The sequence below is a fragment of the Acartia tonsa genome, chromosome 9, assembly GCF_053477335.1.
Source record: "Acartia tonsa isolate MP-2025a chromosome 9, ASM5347733v1, whole genome shotgun sequence".
Taxonomy (NCBI): Eukaryota; Metazoa; Arthropoda; class Copepoda; order Calanoida; family Acartiidae; genus Acartia; species Acartia tonsa.
The window spans coordinates 9,929,455-9,952,937 of record NC_137268.1 but is presented as its reverse complement, the minus strand read 5'-3'; positions in this window follow the sequence as shown (position 1 = coordinate 9,952,937).

The following is a 23,483-nucleotide window of genomic DNA, read 5'->3' as shown; positions in this document are numbered from 1 at the left end:
TGAAACATTTAGAACAATAGGGTAACATCAATTCTGTAAACTCTTAATTAACCAGTTCTATACAGCTTAGTTCCATTAATAGTCTTCAACATTTTGATTTATTGTTGAGGCGTAATTGTTTTCAGATTCTTAATAGTTATTTATAGCATCGTACTATGGACAGCTTTGCATTTTAGATAGGTTTCCGCGGATATTAAACTGAAAATTATAGTTTTGTTAGCCAGGATGGACTAAAGGCCCGAGCTAACAAAACTGGTATCAGTTTATTACTTTTATTTAAAAGTTCGTGGAAAACTGTCTATAACTCGATGCTATACATCATTTTTCATTATAGCTTAGAACCGTTCCTAATCCAGAAGATATTAATCGGTTTCAAATCCATACTGGAATAAATAATAGTTTATGGAAAGCTATTTTCTATAATATGAACATATGTACATATGTCATATTTGAAGTTATTATGAAATAAATACTGTATCAAATATCTTTACTTTTAGTTTTATAATTGGACAAGATGTCGACGCTTAATCAAGCATTTTTTGTATTACATTTTAAAATTTTCTTAGTCTATTACAACGTGATCTAATACTTTAGGCATGAAATAAGATTATAAAAGAAAATATGAACATGCTTACACTTATGGAATAAGCTTATTGATACGGTTAGATACACGAATAGATTTCTGTGCAACAGTGTGCGGTAAGGAAGTATAGAGGGGTGTCAACACCCCCCTAAAAAATTTAAATTTTGATGGCATGCCATTCATTTTTTCACCTCGTAATGATTTAACACTTCCTGTGAAAAAATTGTATGTAAAATAACTAGAAATAACTCCTTTTCTAATTGACAGTAATCCAAACGTGAATCTTACTATAAAACCTTAGCTAATGCATACATATTATGCTATGGTATAATGCTTATACACTCTTATATGGATTAGAAAATTTTAAATAACAATAGATATTCATGCAGCTATTGCTCAAAAATAATTTGAGGTAATTTCTTATACTATAAGAGGATTGCTATAATGATTAAGTATAAAATTAGTAATTCTAACATTGTTATCAAAATGTCCGTTTTAGACATATTTTTTTTACTTTTTTTGATACAACATTTTAAAGGATGAAAATTATTAGTTTGAAAGTTTAGTATTTCTATAATTATGGTTCAAAATGTATACATCCAACATTTTTAAGCAGTTTTATAATAATTAAAAATAACGGAGGCTTCGCCCTCACCTTTGTCTAAAAAAAATAATCTAAAGTAGCCCAAATGTACATATGCAAGTCTACACGAAAGAATATTCTGATCGAACAAGCTTTTGCTTTAAACAAAAAAATACAATTTTCTTCATGTAAATAGGATTTGGAGAGAGTTGGTTAAAGTTAAGCATATAAGTTTAGTTAAGTTTTTCTGAGCTTGCAGGCTAAGCTGTCATAATCTAAAATATAGACCAACTAGATTTACAAATAGATAACATTGGAAAGTGTTACTACAATGGATATAGAAAACGTGGATATATTGACAGAGACAAATTTGGTTGATAATATGGACCTCATTTATTGGTCATTTGGTAGGAGAGTTTGGGGATGGGCTATCGTTATTTTAGCCAGCTGTGAGGATAACTTTATTAGAATACATGAAAATTTGGTACAATATCCAAGTGATAATATATCAAATATTACTACAGAATAGGATAGAATACCATTTAATACAGGTTTTTCAAAAGCGAAGCTTATCTATATAATGATAAAACCATGTCAGTTTTCCAACAAAAAAGAGATTTCTCACAAAGTCATTTTATCTATGTACCTATATAAAACTTTAAAATCATAAAATCTAAAAAATAAATTTGCTTGAGTTTGAAAGGAACAAGCCGCACAACTTCGCATAATTTTTATTCTTTTCGACCATCTGATACATGTATTGATATTTTCCCATTTTTTATTTGAAAAAAACCTTTCATTTTGTAGAGAAATCTGTTTTTTTATGCTGCCAATTTTTTTAATGGATGTTTTTTTTATTTAGAGCTTTTTAAAGCAGATTTTCTTTTGAAAATAGTTGAATGGCTTTTTAATTCCTATTTTATCAATATATTTTTTTAGATACAAAGTAGAACGAAGTCTGTTTGTCCGTCTGGATAAAGATTAAGATCTTTTTTACCGCCGCGCTGGGCCAAATGCCCTCTGCTTTGCATAGTCATACTATTGTCTCGAGGTACTATACTTGGGGGCAGACAATCCCCGCTTCAGAAAATAATGCTGGTTGAGAATTATATTATATTTAAATGGTGTAATGATTTCCCCTAAACAAGGGCCGGGGATCCAAATAACAGTTGTTAAATTTGGATAGATGATGGTTCATTTTTCTTATTTGTCTAAACTAACAAAATTTATAGAAACAAATTTTGACAAGTAAAGAAGCAAGGAAACAAAAGACATGGAAAAAAATGTTGCATAATTTTGCCTACAGTAATTTGACCTCAAATATTTATTTCAAAAGGGGTTTGTTTTTGGGTTAAAAACAAGGACAATCATGTATTAGTCATAAGCAGCACAGCAACAATAAGGTGGCATAAAATAAAAGTTAAGTGTAAAATAGTAAAAGCTCAGTTTATTATCAGTTCGATCCTATTATATATAGTAGTAAGGTTTTTTGTGCAAAGCTTAATATTTCGATAACTACTAAACTGATTAAAGAATAGTGTGATTGTTTGTCTGTCAGACTTGGCATTACTATAGAGAAGTAACACTACTAACAGGTAATATTTGCACCCTTGGCTGTAAAATAAGGTTTGCGTATTTGTTTACATTTTGCACAATTTTAGCATTGTTTGGTAATTATGTATTTCTGTTATTTATACAAATTATATATTTTCTTAAAACCTAAGTTTTTGTATCTTGTTATTCTTTCTATGAATTGTTTTAAATAAAAGCTTAAATCACATACATTTGTTATCTCCAAATAGGTTTACCTATCTCCCAAATAACCTAATTACTACATTTTTTTATATGGGTTAATTAATCTTAAAGTAGTCTTAAACTATTCTACGACAATTGATATAGAATAAACGTGGCCTGGATATTATAACAGAAAAAAAATTGTCGAAGACGAAGAAAGTCCCACAAAAAATCAGCATGTTACGGCATAAAAACGAAGGATTATTCATCTTTTTTTTAGGAGTTTTCTTTCCCCCCTCCTCAACTCATCCCTCATTTTTATGACGTCATTGAGGGACTATCTTCGTCTTCAAAATTGTCGTCAATTTATATATATGCTGCTAACGTGGACATCCTTTATGGGTAGGTTCGTTCGTTCCTCTAGTTATTTTAGCCCGCTGCGTGATTCAATTTTTTGGAGTTCATGATAATCTGGTAAAAGATACAAGAAGTAATAATTTCTACGGCCTTTTCAATATAAATAGTTTTTAGCTCAAAAGACTCCATGGCATGTAAATTTCTGTGCATGTCTATGTTTTTAAATTTTTCCAGTATGACTTTCAAACCGACTAAAATTTACTTGGTTGGAACTGGTTCACAGCCATACCGAAAAATCATGTATAGCATTAATTTCCACGTTTGTTCTAATTTTAACCAGTTTTGTTAGCCCCTATGCGATAAATGACGAATAAAGATATTTAATTTTTTTCCTGCCAAATCTAAAAATAAAGAAATATATTCTTAAATTTGTCCTTTCCGTTTCGTTTATAAATCTAACCTTGATATGATTTTAAAATACGCTTATCTTATTTTTTTCCTAATACTTGCAATGAAGCGTAAAAGTGCAAACTGTCCATTTAATGCAAAAAGTGTCGCAAATGATTGCAATAATTGAGAAAATTTTCCTTTAAAATTTAATCTCAACAAGTTAAATTGACCACAGGCGTCATTCAGAGAGAGTTTACACTCTCACTCACATGTGAGGGAGATGAGGGAGGAGGGAGGGGCGTCACTGCCATAAACTATCCTTGGTTTTTATTTATGGGAGAAAGTTTTTGGGGAGCGCTAATTTTACTTTTTTGGGTGTTGTTACTAACACACACAACTTACCTTTAATATGAGTCCATTATTCTATTCAATACATAGATTTTAAAATCTGTTTTGGAATTTTTTCACCTTTTCACTTCTTAAATCACTTTATCAATATCTTTTTTTTATGATAAAACACTAATGTTAATAAACTGTTAAATATGTTTAAACGTAGTTACATAATATATGCGTCCTGACGTATAAAATTCAACTAACTAAACATATTTTGGTTCGAGTACACACACACACACACACACACACACACACACACACACACACACACACACACACACACACACACACTCACATATGCGCGAAGTTAAGGGCCAAGCAAGTGTATGCACGCGCGGTATAAGGCGCCTAGGCCTGTTTAGGCGCACTAGGCGCCTTACAACAAACCCTCCCCCCCCTCCTTGGCCCCATGTACATTTATTCAACAGTTTTTCTCTTTAGCATCCATTTGGTTTAGATGGGCGGATATTTCAATTGGCAATTTTGAAATATTTATCTTTCAAATAATTCGAATTGTATATGTTTTTAAAGAATTAAAGCGTATTTATGGCTTGGTTTAGTTGACATTTTTGTATATTTTTTTCATCCTTTTTCAGACATTTATCCGTGTGTATGAAAAACAAATTTGTAGGACGAATCCCATTCGTTTTCCTGAAAAAAGTTACCAACAAAAAGGAATTAATTCTTTTTTTCTTTCTTGGCTATGTTCTATGATTTTAAAAGCTGGTTTAAATCCCAGAAAATTCATCAGATTCGAGGCCATACTTTGTACGTTGTTCCATTAACTGTAGATTATTAAAAAGATTGCATGGCTAAAGTTTCTTGAAAATATGGGAAGTGAAAACTGTTTTAAACCCACAGCGACTTCGGTGGCTAAAAATGAAACCAGCTGAGATATTGATCATTCTTTTTTATAATGTTTTGAAGAAAATTTGTTTCAGAATAGTCATTTTTTAAAGCTAATTTAATCTTCATATCGAATGAATAGCGCTGCTTAAGAACAAAATATTTACAAACTATATAAATGTCCGCCCGTCATTTGACTTCCCCTCTTCCTTACCATACCATTTATATTTGTACTGGACAATTCCTTCCTATCCATGTATAGTCCGTGCCTCCCCACACCCCCTACCCACCTTCCGCCCCTCTCCTCCACTTCCACCTTTCTCATCCTCAAAGCACATTTTTTATGAATCCTTAAAACTATGTTTCCACAAACATTGCTAAATTTAAAATAGCCAAGATATAATTTGATATTGAAATCAAATTATTGGAATATACACATGTCTTTAATTATCTAGCTAGTCACTGAACCGAATCATTCAATAGGATTTTATCACTAAGAAGCATTTTAATTCATTCCTCTCATTAAAATTGTTCCTTAGAAAAAAATTGGGAATAGTCCCTTTCGTAACATCGCCCCATTAGGGGCGATTCGTCGTATTTTTTAAAATGGCTTTTTACAGGTTATTTTAGGTTAGGTTAGGTTATATTGGGTTAGGTGATTGCCCTACAGGGTTAGGTAATTGGCCCCGCAGGGTTAGAGCCCCCCGCAGTGGCTAGAAATAGGAGAAAAACTACTGTGAAAAATACGAAGAATCGCCCCCATAAGGTGCAATGTTACGAAAGGGACTATACCCAAACATTTCTGTTACTTTCTCTAAATATCTAAACTATTGAATATTATTGTCCATTTCATCTTTCCCGTTTTTTCTTCACGTAAAATAAATGTAATCTGTAATCACAAATTAATTTCTCTTCTCTAAAAATTTCATATTTTTTGCAGTTTTGTATCTGCACCTATTTAACAAGTGTAAGTAGTGAATACCAGGGATCTACAGGGATAAGACAATGGTCGATAAATTGTTGTACATTCCCAATTATAAAACACAAATCACTCTTTCTGTAGATTACAATTAGTGGTTGAAACGTTTGGACACTCAACCTAATGAACCAACCAACCAAAAAAAATCAAAGTCCTCAAAACGAATAAGAAAATGTTATTATAAAACTTTGGGGCCTATTGTAATAAACAGACCAATGTCTCGTACCTCCCTGAGGGAATACGCTAGCGTAAATGGTGGTAAAGCAGAGAAAAGAAGAATAGAGAACCGAGTCAATTTGGATTTTTACTTATGAAAATAAGGAAGCAAAACAATTGCATAGAAAAGTCTATTGTAATTTTAATTAAAGATTATGTACAATATTAACTAATCTGTTAGAAAAATGGATATAGAATATAGTAGATGTTATGACGGGGGAAATTGTCGTCAATTTAGGTTGTTAACATGGACATCACTTAATGGTCCTTTCGTTCATCCAGTAGGAGGGGAGGAGATGGGGTAAAGGGGTGAAGAGATTTGGGGTGGTTATCGTAGTCAGCTACAAGTTCCACTTTATTACAGTACATGATATTCTGTTGGAAGATCCAAGTAATAATAAATCCATTGTTAGAAATAAAAAGGTGAAATTTTCTTTAAGAGATGGAAAGAATGGGAAAGAAAATTAAATAAAGAATTAGAAAAAGAAAGAAAAAAAGTAGAAAATATATATTTTTTATTGTCCCTTTAGATTGTACCTTAATGGCAGCTAAATACTGCCGAAAAGCTGTGAAGTATAAAAGGAATAAGCCAAGCTTTAAGAATGTAATTCCTAAACAACTTAAATTGTCCTGAAGTATGAAACCCCAAACGCTACATTCCTATGTATGAAAAGAAACCAAATTTACGCGATGAGTAGTGTATATTAAGGTTTGAATCTTATGTCTGTTTGTATGTTAGTAAATAAAAAGTGTCATTTTCTTTTCAAAACTTTAATTGAAATTTTCATTACGTCTTTTGGAAATGGTTTCTTTTAACCGCGACAGATCATGTAATTATATAATCATTTTGAATGATTTTAGTTTAATTTAAATACTTTTCAAAGTTTTATTAGAGCTTTACAGCCTCATCCACGGCCATACCTACCATCAGCTCCGCTGCTTCGCAAGCGTCCCAGGCCTTACACTAGGCCTTACAGCCACCCACAGCAGCAGTCAATCTTGGCCTCAAAATCTAGTCTTTCCCAGTCGCAGTCCAAGCTACCAGCAGCCGCAGTCAACCTTACATGGCGGCTATTTTAGTATCTACTACTAATTCAGACAACTCAGACGAGCAGTCGTGACTAACCGCGAGTATTCGAGAAACCTGGTTGGCTTGGAGGAAGATTTAGCCATCCACAGCTGCAGCCATATTTTTTATAAAATAATATTTTACCTCTGTGATATTATTCCTTATATTATTTATTTATCTAAACAGTATGCTTATAATAAAATATTAATTAATTATTTTGTTTGTAGTAAGTCATTAAAATCACGCAACAACTGCATTATAAACTAACCGACTGAACTGTTTGTTGAGTAGCTGCTCAACTAAAATTAAAATGAATTGGGTCGTAATTTGCTCAATTTATAAAGAAAAGAAACTCTCTTGTCATTTCCTTGTAAATTCTTGAGATAAAAATCTGGGAGAAAATAACTGGGGGAGCTTTATCATTTTTATGATAGGAAATGAAAGATAATTACGATATCATATACTATACATATAGTGAGTAATTTAATGGTAGTAAATCAAGAATCATTATATTTAACCCATTATTCGTGAAGAGCAACCAAAGTTCAAAGTTTTGATTCTCCGGGGTTCAACAATCAACAAAATAGATTTTTTCGATAACTACTCAACAGAATCCAAAAAGTTAGGTGTCAAATTAAAGATCTTACTATTTTTGTTCATAATGACAATTTTCCTCTTTTTTTATTGCGTTTTAGTACCTTAAAACCAACTTAATTTAAGAAAAAAACTTAAATTACTTCAAAAATAAGAGCTCTACAAAAAACCGATTCCATATCTAAATTTTATGGATCATTTTACATCCACTACTTACTAAAAGCACTGACTTACTATTTTTTTAAATCACAAAAGTTAGGACACATTCTCAAAAAAAATACATTAGATTACCCCCCTCAAACATTTGAAACCCCTCATTTTACCTCTCTGAAAAAAATGTTTGGGCGTCCTTATTATTAATCATATTAGTTTGCATAGGTACAGATTTTTAATAAAAACAAAAAAAAAAGTTTATGTTCCTACAAAACCCCTTTTAAAGTTTAGTTGTTATTTCTTTAGTAATAAACTAGTGCAGTCTCCTTAACCCTTACAGTTAAAAGAAAAGCTTTAAAACCATATCTAATGTAATAACATTTTGTTTTTTTTGCGTTGTTTTTTCTTATATGTAAACCTTTCTATTTTGGATTATTCCATCCTAGTTTCAAACACATATACATATCATGATATTGACAAGATATTAGCATATTGGGATTTAATAACAGCTTATTATATTATAACTTTTTTAAAAACTTTCTAGTGACATAGTTTTTGGGGAAAGATATTAAAAATAAAGATGCACATAACAATGGGGAAAATTATTTTGATCCTGATATCCCCAAAAAGTTGGATAAAAAAAAACAAAGATATGAGGAAATATGTAAAACATATAAAAATAGCCAAAAACCTGATAAAAGGCAATCTGGCCGCTATGGTTGTTTTCTTAAAACGACAGAAAATTAAATTTTTATATCCTTAACTTTAAAAATTTGGAAAATCGGACCATATACACTGAAGATATGGAGAAAAATGGGAAAAATAGCCTAAAACCTGCTAAAAAGGCAGTCTGGCCGTCATGGTTGTTTATTTAAAAGACGGGAAATTTAATTTTGATATCAATAATTGAAAAAATTTTGAAAATCGGACCATAAACACTGAAAATATGGAGAAAAATGTGAAAAATATAAAAATAGCCTAAAACCTGCTAAAAAGGCAGTCTGGCCTTCATCGTTGTTTTCTTTAAACGACGGGAAATTTAATTTTGATATCTATAACTAAAAAAATTTTGAAAATCGGACCAGAAACACTGAAGATATGGAGAAAAATGTGAAAAATATAAAAATAGCCTAAAACCTGCTAAAAAGCGGTCCGACCGCCAATGATGTTTTATAGTCAATTGTGCTCCTTAATGATAGGAATGTTGACAAAAATTTCAGCATTCTATCTTTTATAGGAGCTGAGTAAATCCCATTTCCCCCATAGCGTTACGGACTGACGGACTGACGGACGGACGGACGGACATAGTGAATTATAGAGTAGCTTCGCTACTAAAAAGCTTTTCCAGATTTCATGTTTTAATTGAGTCCCTCCGTTCTTTATCTTTTAAATAATAATGTAAAATGCTTCTTTATTGTTATTACTGTTTGATACCAGGGATCTAAAGGTATAAGACAATAGTCGATAAATTAATGTACATTCCCAAAATGATAAACAAAATTACCCTTTTGTAAATTATTGGTTAAAACGTCTGGACACTTAAATCAATTAACTAACCAATCAAAACTTCATAAAAGTCCCCAAAATTGCTAAGTCAACGGATAATAAAACGATATCATAAAACTTTGAGGGCAAGCTTAATTAACAACCCATTGACCCCTTCCTTCCTTCCCTCAATCTAATGTCATTTTTATGCCAGCTAGTGCAACGCCAACATTATTTTATCATCCTCGTTTTTATTTTACTTTTTTGCAACCTATTGTTAAGATTCAAATTTTGTTTTGTTATGCAATAATGACAATAATATATTTTATGAACCCCATACTACTGTTTAGTATCGCAGATTCTATACAATTAGTTTTGTCTACCACAGTATGCAACAATCGATATATTATTACTTGGATATTGCACCAGATTTTCGTCTAGTCTAATAAGATGCATTTTTAAGATGGATAATATAACGATATTATCCAAACCCTTTTACCTCATCCCTCCCCTTCTAATGAAGGAACGTACTAACCAATAAATTAGGACTATAATAGCAACCTAAATTGACGATAAAATCTACCCTGTCATAATATCCACGTAACTATATATAGATTTATGCAACATTACTTCAGATAAACCAATCACATGTATATGTTTCTTTATAGTAGTTTAGAATTATACATTATCGTATTTTTTACACCAATACTAAATTATCAAATGATCTTTATTTCCTTCCTAGTTTAATTAGTATCATTATTTAATAGTCAATAATACTAAGAGACTCGTTTTCAATAGCGAATCTACTTTATAATCTAAAATATCCGCCTGCCTATATGTATGTCCGTCTGAAACGTTATGGGGTAATATTTATTTTACGGATTGATTTTTCTGTTAAGGAGAAAGGATTGAGTTGTATGGAGAAAATTCCGTAACAATCTCTTCTCCATAGATAACATGGTCTGTCGGTGTGTCTGTAATGCTCTAAAAGACATAACTTTCTCCTATATATTTGTTTTTATTAATTGATATTTTACTTACTAAGCATCTTCTTTAAAGTTTACTTTGTCAGTTCAGTAATTTTGAGCACCGATATATATTTATTCAAGGGCTTCGTTACTAATGAATGTTATCATCTTTGTTTAATAGTCAAAGGTTAGGGTACACATTTTTACAAATGATATATTTTTTGAGAATTTTTACAATAATAATAAACATGTTGTTCTTGAAATGGCATAATGACTACAGCCATCTTTTACTTTAACTTAAAGTTTGTGCTGTATCCAATTATATAAAGATGTAAGGTTTCTTTGTCTAAAGATTTCGATAACTACTGAACCAATTGAGTTCTCAATTTTAGGGAAGCTTACAATAGGTCCTTGGATGGTTTTAGGCTCTTTAATTCTTGTATCTAAGTTTGGTTTAAGGCAATTTTACAACTTCTTTCAATCCATCGAAAACAAAGCTCCTATATGCTAGGAGCGGAGCCGCTAGTAGTAATAAAAAAAGATTCCTTTTTTAAATTTGTAATTGAAATTTTTAGAAAATTTTACTTTTATGTTTCGACTTTCTCTTTATCTGCTGAACTCCCTCTTTACTTTGAAATAAATTGTCTTTCTATAGAGATATAAAGATTCTTTCATTCTTTTTAAAATGCATTGCATATTTAAATAATCATAAAACAGGAATGAGTTTGACACTTCCAAAAAGACGAAGTTGTAGAAACAAACAATGGCACAAACGAACATTAACACCTATAGAGTATCAAATCTTAATGAAAAAATATCAATTCATTAGTCTAAACAAAATTGTATATAAATCTGTTGCAAAATTGCATAAATACAGGATTCTGTCTAAGTAAATGCTGACATTTATAGGACTTGATTATAGAAAAGCTTCGCTTAAAAAATTTTACCTTATTGTCCGTGGAATTATTGTTTAAAAAAAACAGATGAATAGGTACCACACCATGCATTAAAATTGTTGTAAAAAAAATAATTCAGTATGTTAAAAATGGACGTTCAGCCTTTATAGTAAATACTACGGAGTTACTACTCTTTCTAATTCTAAAACTGTTTCAGTAATCATCGTGTCAAGTTTAAAATCAGTATTACAATTCTAACTTGCCTCAATTAACAATAAGAGCTATCAGTTACGAACACAGGAATGCACGTAGTGACCGAATCTTATAATAGAAAAGCTTTACTTTAAAAATGAATTTATAGTAGCTCGACTCCTAACAGTACATGATACATATGAAAGACACACTCTTGAATAAACGCAGACACACAAAAGTTAACAAATTCTTATTATTCAATCCCCTCAAGATTTCTCCCATAAAACCTATGATGGGGGATATGTATGCTATGGAATAATCCTATTATATAAAGTATTTTATGTATAAATACAGTTTAATTTCTAACTTTTTTTATTGATGGAATACATATGTTTCTCTATAAAAATAGATCATCAGTTCCAATTAAGATGTATAAAATAAGAGTTAAAAAAATATATGTCCTTGCATTTTGAATCCTTTAAAAAGACTAAATAAGAAAGAAGTGTTAGAAAATTATACCCCCTGCGGGGTTTTTTTACTGCTTATATCCTCTTTGGGTTGGGGGGGGGGGGGGGGGGAATTAGCATCTTTATATAAAACGGGGGAGAAGAGAATCTTTAAAGAGAAAAAAATAGGTCATATTTTATCATTTGCAGTTTTACAAATTAAAGTAGTAAGCTTTTTTGTCTGTAGCAAAGGATCTCCCTAACCGCTGAACCTATTGGGTTCTCCCTAACAGGGTAGCTTCTCATAGGTCCCGGAAAGGTTTATAACTATTTTGGGGGAGGGTACCACGACCCTCTCAAGAGAAATCGCCCCTATAAAACCCCCCCCCCCCCAAAAAAAAAAAGAAAAATCTAAAACAAGAAATTGGGTTATCAAACTCGATTCCCCTCTCCTCAATTGCCCCTAGAGGCCTCTAGGGGCGTAGCCGCTAGTTATAAATAAAATAAAGAAAATTTTAAGCAGATATAGTTCTTCCTTACATAGATCGACCCAAATTTGACCCAAATTTTCCATATGTCGACTAAAGAATTTTGGGAACTTTAGGAAAGATAGGTTACAGTAATTTTTTAATAGTTATTTATCGCATCGTATTGTAGACAGCTTTCCGCGGATATTAGAATGAAAAAAAGATTCAAACCTGTTTTGTTCGCCCTGAGGAGCCGAAGGCCCGGACTTACAAAACTGGTTTTGTTTTTATGATTTTCATTTTAATATTCGTGAAATTTTTTTTTTCAATACGTTGCTTATAACTGGTTTTAATCCAGCGAATACATATCGGTTTCGAAGCCATACTGGAAATCATATAACAAAAGGCATAAATAGTTTAATATACATACATTTCAAATCTTTGGATGTCATTTTTCCAAATAAATATCCATGTTCATGGATAAACCACAGTCCGACCATTCATTCTGAGAAGTCCAACAGAGTTTCATTTAACTCTATCAATGCTTTTTGGGCGGGCGACTCACTGGTCAAATTATTCAAAATTATGGAGAGGGGGAGGGGGGCGGGGGTTGGTGATGAACGTAGAGAAAGTTATTTAATTTTCTCCTCGATTGTAATTTGAACATGAAAAAAACTTAAAAATTCAATTAAGGATTAAAATGAAAATATAAACTTGTTTTTTTTATAGATTGACAATTTCTTTCATAAAATATCAAAATCATCTTTATAAAACATTTGAAGAATTGAATAATATATTCAATTAAAAATGAAACAATGATTTTCAATTATACGATTTAAGCTTAATCCCTTATTTTTTATGTTGTTTATATATAAGGGATAAGACAATGGCCGAAAAAATTTATGTACCTCCCTAATGATACTATACAAAATATCCCTTCTGTAGATTACAATTACTGGTTGAAATGTTTGGACACTTAGCATAATGAACCAACTAATCAAAATTCACAAAAGTCCATAACGTTGTTAAGCCATCAAATAAGAAAACGTTATTAAAATACTTTCTAGGGTCTAGTGTAATAAACAGTCCATTGTCCCTTCCCACCCTGCTTATAAATGGTTAATAATAGTTTGACTGAGTATAAGAGATAAAAGCATGCATGCATTATTTCAATATGAAACAATACCAACTGTTAAGGACAGCTTCACTTTATTCGGAAAGTGGTATATAAACTTGAATATTGTTGGGTGGGTAATTTCCCTCAAAGTGCCTTGTTAAACACTGACCCTCACCCTTATTTGAAAAATAAATTCAAATATGGGAGGGTTGAATATTTCTTTTGTTTGTTTATTAGTCTTGATCTGGTTGGGTTAAGCTTTATTGAGTACTAATTAGCTCTGTAGAGTTAATGCATTAAAAACCCAACAATAATTGTCAATAATTACTCAATTAACTTTAAAACTTTAAGCCAAAAGACTGGTAGCTGCGTCGTTGAATATAAATTATACAGCACGGCTGTGAGCGGATTTTTCAAAGCCATGCATCTAATAGCGACAAAAAGAACACCAAAGCTGCTTCGCCCTTATTTAAACAATTTAGATTTTCTTTTTTCAAAAAGGGTATTTAGAATAATATTGTGTTGGAACGAAATTACTTGAAATGTCCTGAATTACTGAAGGTGGGGATGAATAGAAAGTTATGTAAAAGACACAAGCTAAATGGAAAGGATAAAGGATATTATTCTCAAAAACATCACCGTGAAAATAACGTCATCAGTGAAAATGCCACACTTTCGTCCTTTGATATCGTTTTTTTTTAAAAAGCATTATTTGCGATGGCGGTTTTTATTGCAATTTCAAATGCGGATGAGTAGAAAATTATATTGTAAAAGACACAAGCTAAGTTAACAGAAATAATGATTATGCTAAAAAATCATTTTTATATTGGCGATTTTTAAGGTGTTTTTTTTACAGAATTAAGGCATAAATATTGTTATTTTAAATGAATACATTTTATATCGAGAGCTTTTTTCAACAATTTAATGAGCAGTTTTGTTCAACGGTATGCATCTGCTAAATATTAACCGATTTAGTTTTAGTTATATTATCATTTTCGTTTTCAAATCAAAGTCTAGCTTTACTTTAGTCTACAAATGTGTAAAAAGATCGTAGCAATTATTACTAGGACCTTGCACCGATTTTCATGAGTGATTCTCGCTAAATTAACTCCACTCCCTTTATTCCATCCACTTCTCTCCTACTTAATTCCTGACCTAACCAATGAATAAGGCCCACATTAGCAAGCCAAATTGACACAAATTTTTTCCTGTCAATATATCCACGTATATCCTATATCGATTATTATACTTTCTGCTCTGTCATTGTTAATTTTTTGTTCTTTTCTTTGTCGATTTTAACAAAATTATGTTTAGCTTCGCTGCTATTCACAAACTTGTTCTTGTTGTTTTCTATTGAACCAATTTGAAGAAGAAAATCTTAAATCGTGCATAAGATGTGAAGTAGAGGGTGTTTCTTTAATACAACAAATTTTTACATTAAAATAGTTAGCTGCAAGGATACGTCAACATTTTGTTGAAATTAAACAAAGCTGTAATAAAGTAAACAAGGATAACGACATCCATAAGTATCATGGCTTATGCGCATTTTTTTGTTTTTATAGAGGAAAAAAACTTTTAGGAAGTGAAATTAAATTTATAAATCTCTTTTTATAACTATTTTTAAGTGCATTTTTCCAACTTTTCATAAACTTTTGAACGTTGCTCCTAAACTACAAATAGCACAATAATGATGCCATATTTTCAAAAACTAGAGCTAATAGCTGATCCAACCATTTTACCACTATTAATACAAGCCGCGCAATTTCAATTTCAAGAAGGTCCGCATTTTTGTAGGGGGAGAATGTTACTCAATTAAAAATTAACCACGCGACGTCATAAAAATGGGGGATTTATCATCTCTTTTACAGGGGATTTCTATCCCACTTCTCCTCTCATCTCCCTTATTTTTATGACGTTACGTGGCTGATTTTTGAGTGACTTTATCTCCCTACGCATTTTTTTAATCTTTATTTTAATCAAAGACTGAAAATGTGGAAACACTTCAGTTGTGATCCTTTCATAAATTCTAAGATTTTCATACATGTTTCAAATTCGTGCATATAGGGAGGATCACTACCATACTTTAGGTTGACTCTAGGGTTGAATAAACCATTTAATAACAACATCATTCCATCCTTACTAGATTAATATTTTGTGTGTGAATGTTTTGGCAAAAGCCCAAAGAACCGGCCGCACCTAAACTTTAACACCTTCTCTACATACAAATACATTAATGCCTTTACAATAGAAATAAGAGTTATAGAGTAATCTCATATTTTCAAAATCTGTTTTTCATTTTCACTTTTACTAAACTTTATGTTGAAACAGAGTGAAGCTTTTAGAGGTCCTTTTGTTATATTTTTGTGCTAAATACATTTATAATAGAACCTCCCTTAAAAGGACTGTCCGCAACAAAAAAGTTAGATTTTTCAGAATATAACTAGAAGAAATTTTAGGCATATTTTATATTGAGAGGATCACGAACGAAGCTTTTTAAAATTTTTGACCTCCAATAATTAGGTCCTCCGCTTTTAAAATTCCTTTTAAAGTTCAGACAAAAGAAGAAACTAACACGATTACTTATAGAGTATTTTTGCTATAAATCTTGTGATTACTCTACTCTTATTATTCAATTGTCTAAAGGCCGTATGCACAAATACTTTCTTCAATTAATCACTAAAGATGAACAATTTATTTCTTCAATGTTCATCCAATTATTTGAACAGGTAAATTTCATGGAGGGAGGAGACATTGAGTTTATTTCACTTATCCCCAAAGTTTTATATTAACGGTTTCTTTTCCGTTGTCTTTACAACTTTGGCGACTTTTATTGGATTTTGAATTGATTGGTTCGTTAATTTGAGTGTCCAAACGTTTCAACCACTAAATGGAGTCAACAGTGGGGTTATATATTAATTTTTCAGCCATTGTCTTATCCTTTTAGATCCATGGGTAATTATTTGGCAATCAAAATCATCTTATCAAATTCGTGCATTTTAATGCTATTTGATTTATTCCATTTGCTACTAAGTTAAATTCAGCATTTGAGCATACAATTAGTTTTATGATTATTAGATTTTTTTAATTACACAGTTTATCTTATGAAGCGCAAAAAAAACTGTTTTTAATTGTTGGGAAGACCCTGGCAAATAATATTTTTTATATTTAGAAGTGAGTTATTACTAGGGACTACCAAGCTTTTTATTTTAATGGAAGTAAAATGAGTTGTTTTAAAGGTTTTAGTGGGTTAATCTAATGTAATTTTTTTTATTTTGAGGGAGGTAAAATGAGGGGATTTAAACTTTGAGGGGTAAATAAACACCCCTTTATTCCCCACCTTGGACGATGTTTTTTAACTTATCAAATGGAATAATTTTCTCATATTATTTGTAACTCATAATAATATTTTAAAGGACACGCATTAGAAAACAGACACAACCCAAGAAAAAGAAAAAAGTTGGCATGTAAAAATATACCATATACATATATGTTCATGTATGGCCATACTTTGTCTGGCTCCATACGCCAGACTTCATTTCTGATAAAAATCTAAAATGTAAAAGCGCACAATTCATAACCCTTTAGTTATAAAAATTTAACAAATTTATTTTGGTTTAATAGAAAATTGTTAGTTTGTTGGCCGTTTTGCGCTTCGCAAAACACTAGTCCCCAAAGTTTTATAATAACGTTTTCTTATTCGTTTGCTTATCAACTCTGGGGACTTTAATTAAGTTGAGAGACCAAAAATTTCAACCACTAATTACTAAGGGGTAATTTAGTGTATCATCATTGGGAAAGTTCACCAATTTATCGGCCATTGGCTTATCCCTTTAGATCCATGTAAGGCATGAGTTGAGAATAATAAGCAATATAGTTATTACATCTATGTTGGAGACAAACATGGCTAGGGATAAGCTATCACAAAAATACTATTTTTAATCTGTTATGTTTAGTTATAAGAATAATTTCTCTATGGATGCATTTTAAGGTGATTTTGCAAGAATTTTATGTACTTTTTATATTATCCTATTATATAAAGTCGATTAAAAGGATTCAAAATGCAAAGACATCCATTTTTTAAACTCTTATTTGATACATCTTAATTGGAACTGATGATCTATTTTAATAGTGAAACAATTGTATTCCATCAATAAAAATGTTAAAGAAATAAACTGTGTTTATATATATAATAATTATTATATAAAGTAGTAAAAGTTTTTTGTCTGAAGCCTAAAATCTTAATAATTACTGAATTGATTGGATTCTCTAGTTTAGGTATGATTCGAATAGTTTATTTTCAGATTAATATCCTATTGTCAGATTTAAGTATTAGGTTGGTTGTATGCTATTTTTCTAGCCCCTTCGAATACTGAGCCCCTAGATGATAAAGGGCGTTGCCACTAGTATTTAAAGTTTTAAAAGATATATTTATTGATATTATTTCAACGTTTAATAAAAATATTCTTCAATAATTTTCACTCCATTACATCTTAACCTTGTTGGGTTTTGAAACTACTTGTTGCTTCGCTAACAACGGACATAGTTTGACTTGTTTTAATAGCCCTTATATTCGGCCTTACTTGTTCAAGTCTTAATTTTAATTGTTATTAATTACTATGATTATTAACAATCCACACAAGTAAGGGCGTGCGTATGGTAAGAGCAATGGGGGTAGGGATAGGCAAAAATGAATTCTAAGGAGGTTTGAGCCTGAAGATAAGATACTACGATATTTTGAGTTAACATAGCCTTACTCCCTCTTCCTTTATTTTAATTAACTTGATATTATGGGCCATTATAATAAGAATCTGAACCACTTCCCCAAGTAAATCCCCCAATGTGGCCGTCTATGCACGCAAAAGCTTTGGGCTAAATGGTAAGAAATTAAAAAAAATACAACAGCAGTAATTTTTTTTTGTAAATTTTGAGACTGTTGAACATAATTACTTAATTTGAAGGCATTTACCAAATTAAGGATTAACTGTAGTTTTTTTTACGTAATATATAAATTCACTATTGGGTTCTTAGCCTATTTAAAAACAAGGATGACCTTTCATAAGTAGCGAAAAACAAAATATCGAAGTCTTTTGTGGCTTGACCGTAGAGAATGGGATCTAAAGGGATACCATGGATGATAAAAGGACATCCCCAATGTTAATATACAAAATTATCACGTTTGTAAATTGCAATTAGCAGTTGAAACGTTTGGACACTAAACTATTTCATTCTTGTAAAGAAGTCTGTGTATGGTTTTAAGCTATTTTTTTGCCTCTTCATATACTTCGAATATAGAGCCCCTAGATGATAGATGCATATCCGATGTTATGTAATATGTAAATAGTAAGCCATGAACAATTTTATAAGATGTCATTTAATTGAATTTGTTGAATACAAACATTAGATTTTTTTGTTATTAGAACAACATTATGTCGATAATATCAGCCTAGACCACATTATATAATCAACATAAAGCTGTTATGCCTGACAGGGTAGTCTATTAACCCTTAACAGTCAGGCCCCTTGCCGCACATAAATCGGTTGGAGGGGGGGGGGGGGGGGTCGGTGGTAGGTTCAACGCCCCCCCCCCCCTATTATCTCAGTTCCGATTAAAGCTAAAGGGCTAAATTTTTTATTTGTGAAAGTCCCCTGTTTTCACACATAGAAAATGAGATAAAAAAAAACGAGGGGGGGGGGGGGGGGGTTCAACGCCCCCCCCCCCCCCCGACCATTAAGAGTTAACTATTTCCAGGGCATACACAAATAATTATCTATATTGTAAAGGCCTTTAATTATCTACCAAATATGAACATTCTGACCCAATAATCAATATATAAAAACTTAGATATTGCACCAGATTTTCGTTTATTCTAATTCTAAGTGGTACTGTCTAATATAACGATACCTCATATCCTCCTCTCCTACTGGAGGAACGAACTGACTAATAAATGATGACTATTCTAGCAACCAAGATAAACGACAAAAATTCTCCTGTCATAATGTCCACGTGTGTTGCATCCATGGACCCAATCTAATATTAATTTTACCCCTAAACAGAAGATAAACTTAAAAGTGATCTAAATAAATCAATTTAAACTTTTCTTCTTAACAAGAAGTTCAATGAATAAGGATTTGCATTTTTACAACATGACTTATTTTTTTGTGAGACTTTAATTCTTAATGTAAGAGCTGAGTTAGGTAGATTTTAATTATCTTGTCTGCTATTTTAGATAACAAGCTGATTGTTTAACAATCCCCTAACTTATGATAATCCAGTATACAACTTACTTGGTACGCAGGTCTGTCTCTATTACTTTGAATTTTTTTTTAATATATTGACTAGTAATTATAATCTTTTTTCTCGTATTCATTCGAATCCGGTGGATAGGAACCGGTTCTCATCCATACGAAAAAACTATGTCTATCATCGTATTATATCCAGATTTCTATGAATATAGAAATGTACAATCATAAGATTAAAACTAGTTTTTTTTAGCCCGTGCCTTCGGCAACTCGGGGCTAAAAAAACTAGTTTTAATCTTATAATTGTACTTTCTATATCCGCGGAAAGCGGTTTATAATACGATGAAAGAAATAACTATTAATGTATTGACTAGTAATCAAAATTTATTTTTTTGCAATTGATCATCAATTTTAGCTACCGTATTTGTCAATACACTCTTTTAGGGGGATTGAACTTTAAAACTTAAAGAAAGAGCATACATTTATTCATAAAATGTAATAATTGATTATCTCGGCTGTAAAGAACTAATTAAGATGCATATCTCTAAATACAATAAATGTAGGTGTGTTTACAAAAATAATAATTCTAAATAAAAGTAGTATTTTAGAAACTTATTTATAACTATCAGTGTTCCTTAAACCCCCCCCCCCTTTTCTATCTCAGCACCTAATGGAGCTACAGCACTAAAAAATTTTGCACTGTTTGATAAAGATTTTCCGAATATAAGTCAATCCAAAAAAAAATTGAGGATGACTTTTTCTAAGGAAACACATCTTAATTATAAAGTGGCTGCACCACTTTCAAAATTTTCTGGTTGATTGTGAGAACACTAACAATGTTAGAACGGCGCTTCTCTGACCATAAAAATTCATTAGCGCGCTCATCTTAAAAGTTGGTAAGAGGCATTTTTCTCATGGAAGGGAGGGGACATTAGGCTGTTTATTACAATAGTCCCCAAAGTTTTATAATAATGTATTCGTATTTGTTGGCTTTAAAACTATGGGGACTTTTATTAAATTTTGATTGGTTGGTTAAATTAAGTGTCCAAACGGTTCAACCAAACTTTGTAATCTACAGAAGGGGTAATTTTGTGTATCATCTTTAGGGATGTACATCATTTTATCGGCCATTGTCTTACCCCTTAAAATCCCTATATTTTTCATGGGAATGTGTTTATTGATTTTTTGGTGGGACAGGACATGATTTGCAAAAAACTTTATTAAGAAATTATTTTTATAGAAAATTAACATTTTGCTCTCTATTCTGAAGTAGAATAATAGAGGGGACCACGATCTATATGTAACTCTACCCTCGGAGTGGGGACCCTGTGCCGACTTTCAATTGGGTCTTTGAAATGCCAATAGCGTCGAAAATATAACAAAGCAATGAAGATATACTGCCGTTTATCGACAATTAGAGAGTAGATACTATTTTATTAACTTGAAATCAAATTTAATACAAATAATTCTAAAAATGTTGGTACAATTTTTAGAGAATCTACGATTATTCTTTAAAATCCAATATCATTTGATTTTGAATTGAAAATCGCGTAAATACTGTATAAGAACATACTTACATTTTCTAGACTTGATTATAAAGTTGCGTTGATTAAAATACTATACCTTTTGTCCTAAGAATCATTGTTCCTAAAATTAAATGGAAAGATATCATACAAATCATAAAAAAATAAGCCAAAAAAGTTAAAATTGCACGTACGAACTGACCCTTAACAAAGAAAAGATTTGAATTTAAAAATTATTAAAATCCTCTGAACTGACCTTAATTACAGAAAAACTTTTTCTAAATGTGACAATAATGATTACAGCCAAGTCATCAACACTGAGCAAAAACTTAAATATTTGGGAGGAGCTCTTTAATTACACAACTTTTTTTGGCAAGTAATTAATTTTGTTTTCATTTACAGTGGACATAAACATTTATCTATAGAATATATTTCTATTGTTGTTTGAAAAGTAAACTATAGATATACGAATTAAAAAAGTCTATAATGAAATATGTTTATAATAACGGCTACGCCCCTAGAGGTCTCTAGTTCTATTTTGAGTCGAATTGAACCTCACACCTCAATTTTGTTTTTGTCTTATAAAGAAAACGTTTGAAAAAATGGTAGGGGGGGGGGGGGGTGAGTCCATTTTTCAAATAATGAAAACCTTTCAAGGATCTAAGAGAAGCTACATTGTAAAAAAAACATATCAGTTCAGCGATTGGCGATATTATTCAGTACAAACAAAAAAATTTTTTGTTTCATTTCTTTGGATAAAAAAGTTTTTATCAATTTATTAATATCATGAATACTTTTAAATTACACTAAAGCATGTGTAATAAAAATTAGGCAATAAGGACTTACCTAGTTAAAATATTACCTGGATTTTAATGAAACAGCTTATAAAGCAAATTTAAAAATGACGTCATACAATACAAATGACCAATGATAGAACAGTAAATGTTGCAATTGACCAATGGTAAAATGTATTCTGGCCTATCATTGGTTATTTGTATTGTATGACTATAAGCTTCTTTATTTTAATTTTGCTTGAGTCTCCCTGTCATTGAAAAGTTAAGTTATAGTAGATTGAAAAATGAAGTCTGCCCAAACAAGGCCCCCAGGACAAAACCTTTTAGAGGTAGGCAGTTCTTTTTATACATTAAGTTCTTAAATGTTAATAAATATACTTCATACCAAGCTATTTATTTAAGAAAATTAGCCAAAAAAAAACAATACCAATTGAACAGAAAATCTAAAATTTTATAAATCCCCAAAATTAATTTTATAATTAATATGCGTTATTAAAAGTGTGATGACAAGGATGTTCAAGACCTAAAGTAAAAAAATTACGATGAAAAAATTTCATTTGTCGTATGTAAGCTTGATATATTCGTCTGTCATTTATTTTGTGAGTCTTATAAGGGCTGAATAAATAAATAGATAACTAAATAGAAAGTTTACAAATTTGGGGGATAGTAGAATTAACTTAGAATTTTCTCCTGACACATCATATAATAGCTAAACACTGTGTATGTGTTGACAGGGATCTAAAGGGATAAGACAATGGCCAAAAGTGAATGTACGTCACCAATGATGATACACAATTTCTATACATTACAATTAGAGGTAGAAACGTACTCAACTAAATAAACCAAACAATTGAATTTAATTAAATTCCACAAAGTTGTTATGCAAACGAATAAGAAAGTTAATTATAAAATAATTGGGGACTAGTGTATTAACCAGCACAATGTCCCTTTTTTCCCTGATTTTTAGGGCTGTTCCGCTAAAGAATTTTACATATATATTGTTCTTACCCTTCTGGAAAGGTAATACAAATCTTTATTAAAAAGCACATATTAATAAGTCCATCTATTATTTGCGTCAGATAAAAAAAGAAAGAAATTTAAACTTCAATGTGTGAACTAGAATAATAAAGTCCGTGAAAGTAAAAGTAAAAATACTATTTTTCTAACTTATGTTGTCGTGCAAAATATAAAACGGTATATCCTGAAATTACAAATCAATTTTAAAATCAATTAAACGATTCCATCATTCTTACTTCCTTTTATAGTTTTCCTACTGACATACATACATAAGTTAAAGAAAAGCTTTGCTTTTACCCAGAGAGGAAGGGAACATTAAGCTGTTTATTCGCCAGTCTCAAAAGTTTTATAATAACGTTTTCTTAATCGTTGGCCTACAAACTTTGGGTAATTTTGATGAATTTTGATTGGTTTATACGTAAAGTTGAGTGTTCTAACGTT